Here is a 12,339-nt window from a genome sequence, read left to right on the forward strand (position 1 = left end):
GGACCTGAAAGAAATTAGAGAAAGATGTGTCGAGTTATATATTTGATGACAGCACTTTTTGTGTAGTCAGATTCACTGTTTCCCTGTGTAGCCAACTATTTTCCCCTCGTGGTTAAGATCTTTCATAAAGTGACAGAGGAAGGAAGCTCTCCCTGCCCCCCCCCCCCCAAAAAAAAAAAAAAAATAAAGGAAAATTTGATTGTAAAACAAAAACTGCCAGGGTGACTTGGGGAAGACGAAGGAAGAGTTCATGGCCCTTTAATCTTTTTTATTGAATTTACCAAAACTGACACTGTGACACTGAACTATTTTTAAATGTATATGTGAACCTCACTTTATAACAGTAAATACATAATTCCCTAGTGGTGGTTTAAAAAAACTTGAAGCAAGTTTAAAAAAAAAAAAGTCTGGAGAGCTACTGAAGTATTTTGTGGAGTCAGAGTGCCCTCTTGTGGTAGGAGGAGATGAGTGCTGCCATTCTATTGGGCTAAATGATTGCTTTGATCATGCAGCCATGCTTTCCAAAAAGTGATACGTGGAAATTGAACCCCCAAAAGTCCAAAATGCAGTTCAATTATACCAAATTTACAAATGTGAAATGTTTTGTCTTGCTGTATACTGCAACTTTAATAATAATGAGCACTTCTGAGTTCGTTATTGAGGTTTATATAATGCCTGAAAAGCTTTCTTAATCCCCAAAAGAATTTTTCCAAATTAACATTTTTAAAAAAAATTTTAGCCTTACCCACGTAAAGGTAGTTCCTATTAATTGGCTTAACCTTTATACCTTGCAAAATGTGCATTTAATATAAATATACCTGATTGATTTTGTTTGTAAAACCCAATCTCAATGCAAAAGACGTTAAATATAAACTACCTGGTATTTTAACTGATACTTATTCATATGTATTGACTGCAAGTCGTCTTTTTTTAAAAAAAAAAAAAAAAAAGTGTACCCATAGTTTGAATTTTAGCAAGGATTCGATAACTAAAGGCCAAACTTTGCTCATAGTTGAACTGGTGTAAATGGCATTGCTCCATATTTACACTGGCATAACTAAAATCAGAATGTGGGCCTCAAATGATTCCTTCTATAGCAATGCTATAGTTCTTGACGAAGGCATTATATAATTTGTTTTAATCACTTTCAGATCTTAGTGCAGCATATGTTATTGTAATATATATTCATTGCTTTCCTCAGTTAAAAAGAAAGTTACTGCTTTTATCATTTAGGAGAAACACAAGGGAATTTGGTAAAGCATTCATTATGTTCATGTTACTCGTATTAACAGAGTAGAATGTATACTGTTTAATTTTAGGCCTTTTTAGGCAGCTTTTTAATAATTCGTATTTTGCTGTGTTGTATCTTACTAATGTTTTTATTACATTTTCCCCCCAAATACTCTGCATTCTCAAGAAAAAAAAATCCAATGAGTGGATAAGTGCAATATTCACAGAATAAACAGGCCCCTCATCCAGGACTTGGAGTGGAGCGCACAGTGTGAAACATCTGTAATTTTAAGTCATGCACTCTTAAGAAAACTTTGGAAGAATCGGAAGGGTGGGGGGGTCAGTTGGAAGGAAATACAACTCGGGTACATATGGATTGTTGACTGTTTGGTTTTTTATAGCATGACTGTTTCAAAAGCAAAACACCTATTAGCAAAAATGCAGGGATTATACGTGCATGTTGCAAGAGCTATGGATGGAATATGCAAGAATGCCCTTAATTAGGCATGATACCTGTATTGCCCTTTAAACACATCCTTGTATCATCTATGCCTGATCTTTCTCTTTTTCCAGTACATATTTTTTTCAGCAAATTCCCCATGCTAAACTTCAGAATTTATGGTAATTTAGAAAGGGATAAAATTTTTCATGGTTTAGGCCTAGGTTCCAATAGTCTTCTGTCCTTTGTGTTTATTAATAGGGCCGTGTGACTTGCAAAAATTTCTTCTCCCTTCTTATGAAATTCCACAGTGGGATTGTTGCATTGAAACAGGAAAGTTCACATTTTGATTTCCTATTCTGATGTGCAAAAATAAAATCGGTTTGACAAATTAATAATGTTTGGATCTTAAATTTTGACACGCTTCCTTTTTGAAATTTCCAATTCAAGTTTTCAATCTGGGGGACTATTTTGGGTGGCAAGTGAACTCACTTTCACCCAAAATAGCTCTAGTTTCAGATAAGCTGCAAAATTTTATATCTTTGCAAAACTTGATTATTTTCACTAAGTTCAAATGAAATGCGAAAACCAGAGGTTCGCGCTCTCAGACTTCAGTGAACATATTTCATGTTGTCCAGGTTAATACGCTTGGGGGAATTGCACTGCAGCTTAGTCTCTCCCCCTCACACCCCCCCCACCCCGTTCACTGTTGCCCTGCTGTTACTTAAGCTCTTCTCAGAAGCTTGTCATGTTGTAGGCGAGTCCTTTGCATTTAAACAGCAAAACTGAGCTCAGCTGACCATCTCCTTCCAGATTCCTGTAGGTATCTTCTTTCAGGACAGGAACTAAGAGCTTAACTGAGTAACCTCACTTCAGTTTATGGGGAGAGCTCTTGAGTCTCCTCTCACCCTTTCTATACATCAAGAGTAACTCCCATGCAGTTACCCTGAAATAAAACCAGTCTAACTAAGAGAGTCAGGCCCGGAGGACGAAGCCTTAACGTAACTCAGCTGTTTTACTTTTTTGGTGGGAATATCTTCCCCAGAACTTCAAAGCAAAATTGAGACTCTGATTCGAAAGAAGTGCTAACAAGATGACATACAATGATCCCCTTCGCAGGTGGTTGTAGTTAACACTTGAATGTCGACTGGAGTTCTGCTGCTAGTGGCTGGTGTCCTCTCCCCTTAGAAATCCAGGCGACTGACTGACTGCTGGAGAAGGGGTTGCTGTATATAACTTTAGCATTTAATAGGTACGGATTGGATGACCTGAGAACAAACGTGTGTCTGTGTAAATTATTTTACATTTTTGTTTTAGGTTTTTGGTGGCGGCAGAGAGAGGAACAAGGCAGATGTTTGGAGAGCTTGTCTTTTAAATGTTTCATGGCCCTGGCGTCCATGTCACAGTGCCTGTGTTTTGTCTCTGGTGTCCATCTATACATCTCAGTATTTGGTTTAATTATAATCTCCGGATCACGTACTGTACACAGGGCCTGATCATGAGTTCACTGGAGCTCACGGGAGTCTTTTCATTGACTTCAGAAGGCTTGGGATCAGGCCTATAGGTTCCTGTTTTTCCACCTCCTCAGACCCAACTTGTAACCAAATGCAGAGACTTCTGTAGAAACAGGCGTCCATAATTGCTACAAAGTTAAATCCCTCCTTTTTTTTGGAGGAGCTTATGTAAATTTTGTGTGTGTGTGTGTGTGTCTGTATGCATTTGTATTGTGATTGGGAAATCGTTTTCACTAATATCCTCACTATAGGAGCCCAAGTTCTGCTGTTTTCTGGAGGAAAACTCCTGTTGAAATAAAAAGCCTGCCCATTGGGAATTTTCCCATAGGGACTGTTGGGTCAGGCTGAACATGGGCATAGGCAGAATAAATTGGTCTCTTCCATTTTAGATTCACAGGGCTGGGCTGGTCCCACACAGGGTGTTCATAGTTTGTTCTTGCATTCAGGTAGCTTTAATTCTAGTTGGAGAGTGCAATTTAAATAAATGGTTTTAAAGCTTCACACTGGCGTTTTACAGACCTGTCCTTTTGCAGCATAAGCCACTGCTGTCCTGTGTTGAGACTCCTGTTTGTTACTGAATCAAAATAAGGGTTGGGGGGGGGGAGGGGTTGGGAGAGAATAAGAAGAATAATTTGTTAAGAGACAATAGAGGTAACTGGACAATGGTAGTGGCGGGAAAAAGAGAGGTGAAAAATAAAGATAAAATTTGAACCAGGGATGTTTCTTCTTAAGGCCATAAATTATTGGGTTTGACACTGCAGGTGCTTTCACTTTGTATTTTTTTAAATATATCACTGCTCTGGGTTATACAGTATGATTTATTATTGCCCAATGTTCAGTTTCACACAGCATGATAAAATATGACAACCTCTATCCTGAAGTTCATGATCCGCTGAGGTAAGACAAACGTGTTCTGCATTTGTTTTAATCAAGGAGCCTTGTGCATCTGGGAGATCTAGATAATGTTGAGGTTCATCAGAAGGTCAAAGCTGGCAAGACGGTCTATTCCCAGATCCATTGAGAGCAGCCTTTAACCCGGCAGTCCCTTTTCGTACTGTTGTGAAATAGACCTCTGCTAGTGACGCTGCTGGGAAATGTCTGAGGTTTTTATAGCTTGTACATTGTGATCTTGCTCTTCTGATACAGGAGGATTAGCTGGTTACAAAGGTAGCTGCTTCTCTTGTTCTCTTCTCCCTACATAATTAGGGGTGTGAAAACCAGTTGGCATTTGGGAATCTTTCTGAAATCTCTAGAACTTACGCTTCTAATATTTACTTTTAATTTTAGGTTGCCCCAGTTATTTCATCTGTAGCTGTAACCCCTTGACTTCTACAGATCAGTGTAATCTAAAAACTCCTAAGCACTTGGCAGCCTTCACTATGCAAACAGTTAAATTCTTATTTGAAAATTATTCTTGTGCTGTTTCTGCGGTCATCCAGGAAACAAACGGCAAGAACAAATACCCATGAGTCAGTTCAGAACTTGAACTTCAAATGTGCCAAATTATGTTCTGAATCTAGAACTCGTAACATTCAAGTAGGGTCAATTTCTTCCACTCTAGAAGCAGCCATCTTCTTGAACCAAAACACTCTAATTGTCTCATGAATACATCTTAATAGGGGCAGTTGAAAAAGCAGAATGAAAAACAATATATAAACACAAAGTGATTGGTGGAATGATTGATTACCAATGTTTTTTCTTGTTAAACAACAAATCCAGAAAAGGACCAAGTTACTAATTGTTTCCATTCTCTAGGCAATTTCTCAGTTTTATGAGATACTGGATAAGCATGCTAAAAAGGGGGGGGGGGAATTACTTGTGAATTTGGGTGTAAGGAGTATTTTTGGAAGCATGGTCTGTCTATCACTGCACTTGCTTTTTTCTGTTCTGGGAATCTGAATTGAGAGTTACACGATCTCTGGATTGTGTACAGAGTAGCTGCAGTTTTGTTGGTTGTTTCTTCTGACTTGATTATCCAAGTGTTCAGTCGTTAATTTCTTGTCACTCATCAAAATACTCTCTTCTTATTTTGCAGTTGTTTAATTGCAAACAGCATCTGTTTGTTACCATAGATGGCAATGTTTTGAAGAGGATTAAACCTATAATCCTTCCATTCTCAGGACTTAAAATTTCGTTTCTACCTAAATGAGTCTCACCAGCAACCTGATCGCCTGCTTGTGTTGACTTTGAGAATTAGGCCAGAATTTTTCGACTTGGGTCCCTAAATCCATATGTAGGTGTCTAAGTGGGCTTGTTTTCAGAAGTACTAAGCAGCCAACATTCCCATTAAAATCAGTAGGAGCTGTGGGAGATCAGTAGTTCTGAAAATCCGGACTCTAATTTGGGTGTCTAAGTGTCTTGATAAATCAAGGCCATAAAGCACATACTTAACTTTAAACATGGGAGTGCTCCAATCGACTTCAGCGTTGCCTAGGCATGTGCTTACATTTGAGTATTCACTTATCCTGTTCAGTCCAGACATAAATGTAGCGTTAGGCATCCAAGTTTGAAAATGTGAGCAAGTCTAAAAGTCCGAACGCGGTGTGGGGCTCCATTGTAAACACCAAGCTGTGGATTTTGTAGGTGGCTGACGTTCTGAATGTGACAATAATTATTGGGCACTGCAGTGTACGGGTCTAGGTTTCCATTGACTGATGGGTGGGAATGTAACCATCTGCGAGAGAGAGGCTTTGAGAGTATGTTGGTGGCAAGAGAGAGAAATGTGTGGCTGGTCCTGGTGTGTGGGGTAGAGCTGATTTATTTTTTTTTGTACGTGGAAACAGTTTTGTTTGGAGTTTTCTTGAAGCTGATGTGGTTCTGTTGCAGTATAAATGAAAGAGAAGAATTGAGACTTTTAAAGAGAGGATGAAGGCGGGAGTTAATTCAGCTTGTTTTGGGAGAGGTGAAGTAAAGTGATGATGGTATTTACTGTTCATTCCCAAGGGAGGAAGAAAAATACAGGAGAAGCCATTCCTCAAGAAATAACGTTGGGCCAGATTCACTGCTGGTCTCTAGTAGCAGAGTTTCACCTGCTGGTGAATAATGCCTATTAAGTAATATTTGATCTCTTAATGCCCCATCTTGATCCTATGGAGTTGATGGGTATTTTGATATTGATGTCAGTGGAATTAGCAGTTGCCCCATAATGTTCTGTAGCAGGGGTGGAGCTTGACCTAGAAGTGGTCAGTGCAGTGTTCTGTTTTCTTTTGATCACTTGCTGGAGATGGAACTGTTTGTGCAGCAGACCTGCTTCTACAATAGTGACTTGCCAGGTGGAAACAGTTTGCAACACTGTGTCCATTAAATTGATTTCTCAACTGGTAAATCAGTTGTGTGACTTATAGAAAGTACCTCTGCCCCCCACCCCCACCCCACAACACACACACAAAATCCTGTGATTAAATGTACTTCACAGGTGGTGTCACCATTTGCTAACTATGATGATTTTTGAAATGGTCACTGTGAAACACCCTCTCAGTTGCTGTCTGAATTGACAGAAAACTAAAGGCCTATTTGATCAGTCTTCAAGTCTGCCTTTTAAACACCTTGGTATAGAGCACTGAGTTCTGATCAGCAAAGAGAAATTTGTTTTACCTGCAAAGAACAAGGACTGCATCCAAAGTGGAAAATTGACTGTATTTTTTTTTTGCCAAGTAAATGTTGTTTCTCTTCCCTCTGTGGTTTAGTGCCGGCCAGTCAGTGAGCATGATGACAGGTTTCAGAGTAACAGCCGTGTTAGTCTGTATTCACAAAAAGAAAAGGAGTACTTGTGGCACCTTAGAGACTATATTGGTTAGTCTCTAAGGTGCCACAAGTACTCCTTTTCTTTCAGTGAGCATGCTTTATCCAGTGTGATATTCTAATGAGAAGTCATTTAGTTGGTATGGGTCCGATTCTGAACACGTGGATCTCTGCCAGGTAACTCCCACTGAAAGGCATAGTGATATTCTCATTGTTCTGCTCTGGCTGCGAGCAAGGTGGCAATAGCCCTGCCTCTCGTAAAACATGATGCTTGTATAGTCCATGCCCATCAGGTGGCCTTGATTTTTAGCCTTTATTCTTCCTGGCTCACCTTAACTGTCCGAGAGCTGACTTCCTCGTCATTTCTTTACTGGATATGATACAAATCAAGCATATTAACTGCGATTGGAACTACGAGGTTCAAACATTTTTGCACCTAAGGCTACAGGGTTCAGCCGATCTTCAGGCATGCAACTGGCCTGTGTGAGACTAAGAGGTGCAGTAGATGTAACATTTGCCTCCTTTCTTTTATCAGGTTTTTGATTGTTAGTCACAAGATACATCTTGCCAAGCACTACTTGGCCAATTCCTATTGCAGTTCTTTTTGGATAAGCAGTGTTCGTGTGTTCACTTTTCTAGCAGAGTGTCTTCTGGAACAGTCAAGTGAAAATGTGTTTTATTCATTTAACAATTAAAACTCTAGGTGCATTACTTATTAAATGAAGAATATATAAGCCATATTATCTGTCAAAGAGAGTCCAAAACATGCCAGGTGGCAACTATTGTGTATGTGAATACACATGCCAAAAATTTCAGACTGGTGTTGCCTACGGTTAGATTCCTAAATCCATATTCGGCTATCTAATACCAGCTTGATCTTTCAGAGGTGCCGAGCAGCTTCAGCTCCCATTGAACACGAGTTGTAAGTGCTCAGAACCTTTTGAAAATCAGGTTACTTCTATTTAAGAGCCTAAATGCAGGGCCATCAGTCTGAAAACGTTTGTTTTGGCCATAATAATCCTAAAATATGGCAGTCTGGCTTATGGACCCAGATTCCTCCAAGAAATGTCATAAATCAAAATGATCATGTCCTGTACCATAATAGTGCCATCTTTGGCATCTGTGTATTTGATTTTAGTGGAAAGCCCTAAGCCATGCAGCTCCATATTGTGTGTCTATCAAGAATGTCCAGTCAGGGTTTGGAATAAATGATGCCTGATAAACAAATGTCTCCGTCTGAAGTATCTGGGCTAAATCTTCTGAATTGCCCAAAGGAGCCAAAACTGTGCTTCTTTTCCAGGCTTCTGCCTCCCTCATCTAGTAACCTGTGCTGTCAGGAGGGATGGCAGGATGCTGATGGAAGAGGAAAACTGCACACCCAAGCTGTTGTCAGCCCTTTATCAGCTAAAGTTTGGAGCGATTTAGGCCATCTGCAGTGTTAGAGCAGAATCAGGACTCGTGGAAAACATTGGTATGTCCTATTGTACAAAGCTACAGACCTTTCTGAAGCTTTGCTTATACTGTCTTGACTGATGGTTATCGTTTGCATGCACTGTTCCATCAGAACAGCAGCCATCTCCACACCCGTGCATGATTAGCAGAGGCTTGTGAGGGACTTCCAAAGTTTTAGGGCTGTCTTCTCAGTTTTACTACAAGTTCTTGCAGTGTGAAACTACAATATTTAATGTCTCAGGCAGAGAGGGCTTGCTAAGTAGACTGTACTCGTGGTCATCTCCCAGTTCATTGATAGCTTGGACCAAAGGTGGTGCTAAATATCTTAATATTTGTAATATTTATGTTGTCTTTAAGTATTTTATCACAAAGATGCAGTGTCCTTTTAAAGAAATCTACCCCTTGGTTTTAGGACCTTGCAAAATCCCTGAGGGACTTTCAGGGGTCAGGGTTGTTGCTTATTAAAATTTGAGCAGGCTTTCTGTATTTTGAGGGCCAGTGGGGGAAAGGATGCTCTGTTTTCAAATGCTTGCAGATTGTAAGATTTGATTTGTGATAATTTTTTTTGTATTTTGTTTACATCTCCTCTTATATGCCCTAAGAACAAAAATAAAGTTTTTTTGACCATTTTGTGTCCCCGATGTGTTTTTCCCCCCCCCCATTGCATTTTTGTTGTTACTGAACTCACTGTATTCATGAAAGTAAGGACAAATTTTGCTAATACATTCCTGCAATGGCAAAACCTGGTCTATTTCCGACTTGAGTAGATAGTAGGTTGGCTTGCGATATTGACAGTCCCAGCAGTTTGGTGATGTGAAGTTGCCACTATTCTTCCTTTTCCTCATCTTTAGACTGTCTCCTTCCTGACCCACTAATGGAAATTTCACCTCACCTTTTGACCTCAATAGTAGTTTCAAACACAAAAGCCTTTGAATGTGGAGCCAGATGGCAAATGTCTGACCTGCCTCACCAAAAAAGTGAAGCAGGGGCCAGTGAGCTAGCATTTGTAAATGGGTGGAGCTGCCTCCTGGTAAACACGGGCAGCCTCTTCCACAGCGGGAGGCACTCCTGCCCCCTACTGATGTGAAATGGATGCAGGCCACTCAGTAGCTCAAGACTGAGCCCATGGAACATACAAGGCCACTGGCTCAGCAAAAGCAGCACTCGGGCAATTGAATATAAGGGCTTGATCCTGCACAACATAAAGGCACTGAGCACCATTACTTTTACTACAGAGGGCCCCATGTGCATAGACCTTGTCTGATTTTTTTTTTTGAGTGCATTGACTGCTTCATCTGTTGGGCTGTGTAGAGGAGCGAAGGGTACCCAGGCACCGCAAGCTCCCTCTGTTGGGGGTTCTACGCTGCAGCATTAGCTGAGCTACGTTTACCAAAAAACCCTCCCTAATTTCCCATGCTGCTTCAGAGATGTGGAGGGGGTTGTTTTCTCAGACTTAGAAGCTGATTAGGAAAGGCCACCTCCAGCTATGCATCTGCATAGCAGCCCTGAGAGCAAAGCAGCTCAGTGGTGGCAGTCCAGTAGGTAACGTTTGTCAAACACGGCCCTTCGTCTCCTTGGAAGGACAAGGAAAAAACCAATTGCTAGTCAGTCGACAAATCTGTAGTTAGCAGCCAAGGGTGTCCCTGTTATCCTCTTGCTTTGTTGTGTTCTACATCTCCCATCAAACATTTTTTTGTAGTGTTGCAGAGGATAGCGAGGAGCCTGGTCCATTGCAGGATGTACCTACAGCAACAGCACTCTGTATAGCGTTGTCATTTTTGACCTGGTATCTTAGTTTAGCACTGACCATATTTTGTAGGGAAGAGGTTTCTTCCCAAGGCACTTCACAAACTTTTTACCAAACTTGACTCCCCTGTCAGGTAGGTGCAGTCACCTCCATGTTGAGGCACAGATGGCCCCCAATCCTGCATGCTGGCAGACTGCTGGACCAGCTCCGCATCACCACTGAGGTTGAGAGGGTCCCACACATACTCGTGAGAAGTTTCAGGATTGTGGCCTAAGGATAGGAAAACGCTGACTTCCAAGGGAAGTGGTACAAAAGGCATTTGTCTGGCTTTAGAATTAGGATAGAGGAAGTGCACTTTTTTTGGTAGGTGTTGTACGAACATAGGGCCCAGTGAGTCCCTGGTCCCCGACTGGTGTTAATGCAAATAATGGTAGGGAACAGCCCTGCGGTAGGAGGGAGAAAGACCTCAGCAACCTACTCAATCTTTCCAGTTCTATGCCTGGTTCTCCAAATATTGTGTACATTTGAATATGGACTGTAACTTCCTTTTGTGTTGTCTGATTTGTTTTAATTTTTTTTAAAAGAGAAGAACTCTTGCTGGGAGGCTCAGCCCTAGCAGTGAGAGAGATGGTTCATTAGATCGGAGGTGAGTCACTAGGAGTTAAAATTGAAACCCATGAACAGCATTCATCCTAATTGCTCTCTTTTAACTCTAGTAATGATCAGACTTCTGCATTTCCAGACAGGGCTGGTGCTTTTATTCTTACCTGCTGCTGTTCACGATATATGAGCAACAGCCAGGGTATTCTGTAACAGTCTCCATGCTAAGGGCTCCCATCTGCTGCTCCTGACAATTCAGAAGCAGAGAAACGAAGTCTATTTATTCATTAAATATCTGAAAGTCAAACCTTGTTCGTGCTTTAATGAATTCAGCCGACACCTTCTACCTACTTTGTGGAGCAGCCATGTAGTCCCTTAGCTAAGGCAGCAGATGGTGCTGTTTAAGTAACTCTGTACTACTCCACCTTGTTATGTTGGAGCTCAGATTCAACTTGCTGGCTTTTGAAAGTGCCATAGTGTGCAAGCAGCCCGGGGTTTTGGCCAGAGCTAATCACAGCCTTGATCCCATAAGGTACATTAACGTAGGGTTCACTCCTGTTCCGATGGAAAGGGGAGTGTCAGTGGGAGAAGGCCTGGCCAGCCAGGAAAAATGGAGGGGAGGGATTTCATTTATAAACCAGCCGGGCCATGGCACAGTCACGGTCTCTCCTTGGGGCAAGTGACCTAGGTAGTAGGCATTGGGCACAGTCAAGTTGAAGCTTTATCTCTGTTTCAGTGTGTGCAGCAGCGGCAGACCATTAAGGAAAGCAGAAGTGCTGGACTGAAGACTAATGGCCTTTACTGTGTTAGAGGAAAATGCATCCTCTTAGAGCACTGCTCACTCACACCTCCCAAAGCACTGGGCCCAGCTTGTTGGGGAGGGGGTAGCTGGGCAGTGAGCCACAGCTGTAAATGATGTGCCTAACAGGCCATTATGCGTAAGTGACAGAACTGGGCCCCGAAGTTCCTGCCTCTGGGGCTGTCATCAACTGCACCCTCTGGTCTTCATTTCATCAGCTGATGCTCTGATGTCTGCAAGTGAGCTGGCAAAGGCCTTCGCAAGTCTGAAGTCAGGCTGGACAGCAGTTCCACTGCCCCAGGAAAAGGCTTTGGCTAAGAGATTCTTTCCACCTCCAGCCTAGTGCTAGTCATCTTGCTTGTAGTGGGAATGTACTGTAAGTCAGGGATTCTTAACCCTTTTCTTTCCGAGGCCCTCCCAAGCATGCTATAAAACCTCAAGCTGATTTTCTGAATCTAAAAGCCAGGGTCTGCATTAGAGGGTAGCAAACAGGGCAATTTCTTGAGCCACATGAAGCTAAGCTGCTCAGGCTTTCTGCCCTGGGCCCCAACGAGTTTGATGCTGGCCCTGCTTTAGGGACCCCCTGAAACCTGCTAGCAGCCCCCCAGACCACTGGTTGAGAACTACTGCTGTAGATAATGTAGACAATCTAGGCTGGGAGCCAGCAGGGGTCCTTCTAAGCCTCAGAAAGCAGTGCTGAGAGTCTGGAGTTGCTTCTACTAACAGAAGTATCAGAAGGGGCTGGGATAAGCTACCCCCAGCTGGCCTCCTCGAACAGGAACTCTTTTCACTGTATGCAGGAAGGGCAGCCAGAAGC

This window comes from Eretmochelys imbricata, chromosome 7 (genome assembly GCF_965152235.1).
Source record: "Eretmochelys imbricata isolate rEreImb1 chromosome 7, rEreImb1.hap1, whole genome shotgun sequence".
NCBI classification, from domain to species: domain Eukaryota; kingdom Metazoa; phylum Chordata; order Testudines; family Cheloniidae; genus Eretmochelys; species Eretmochelys imbricata.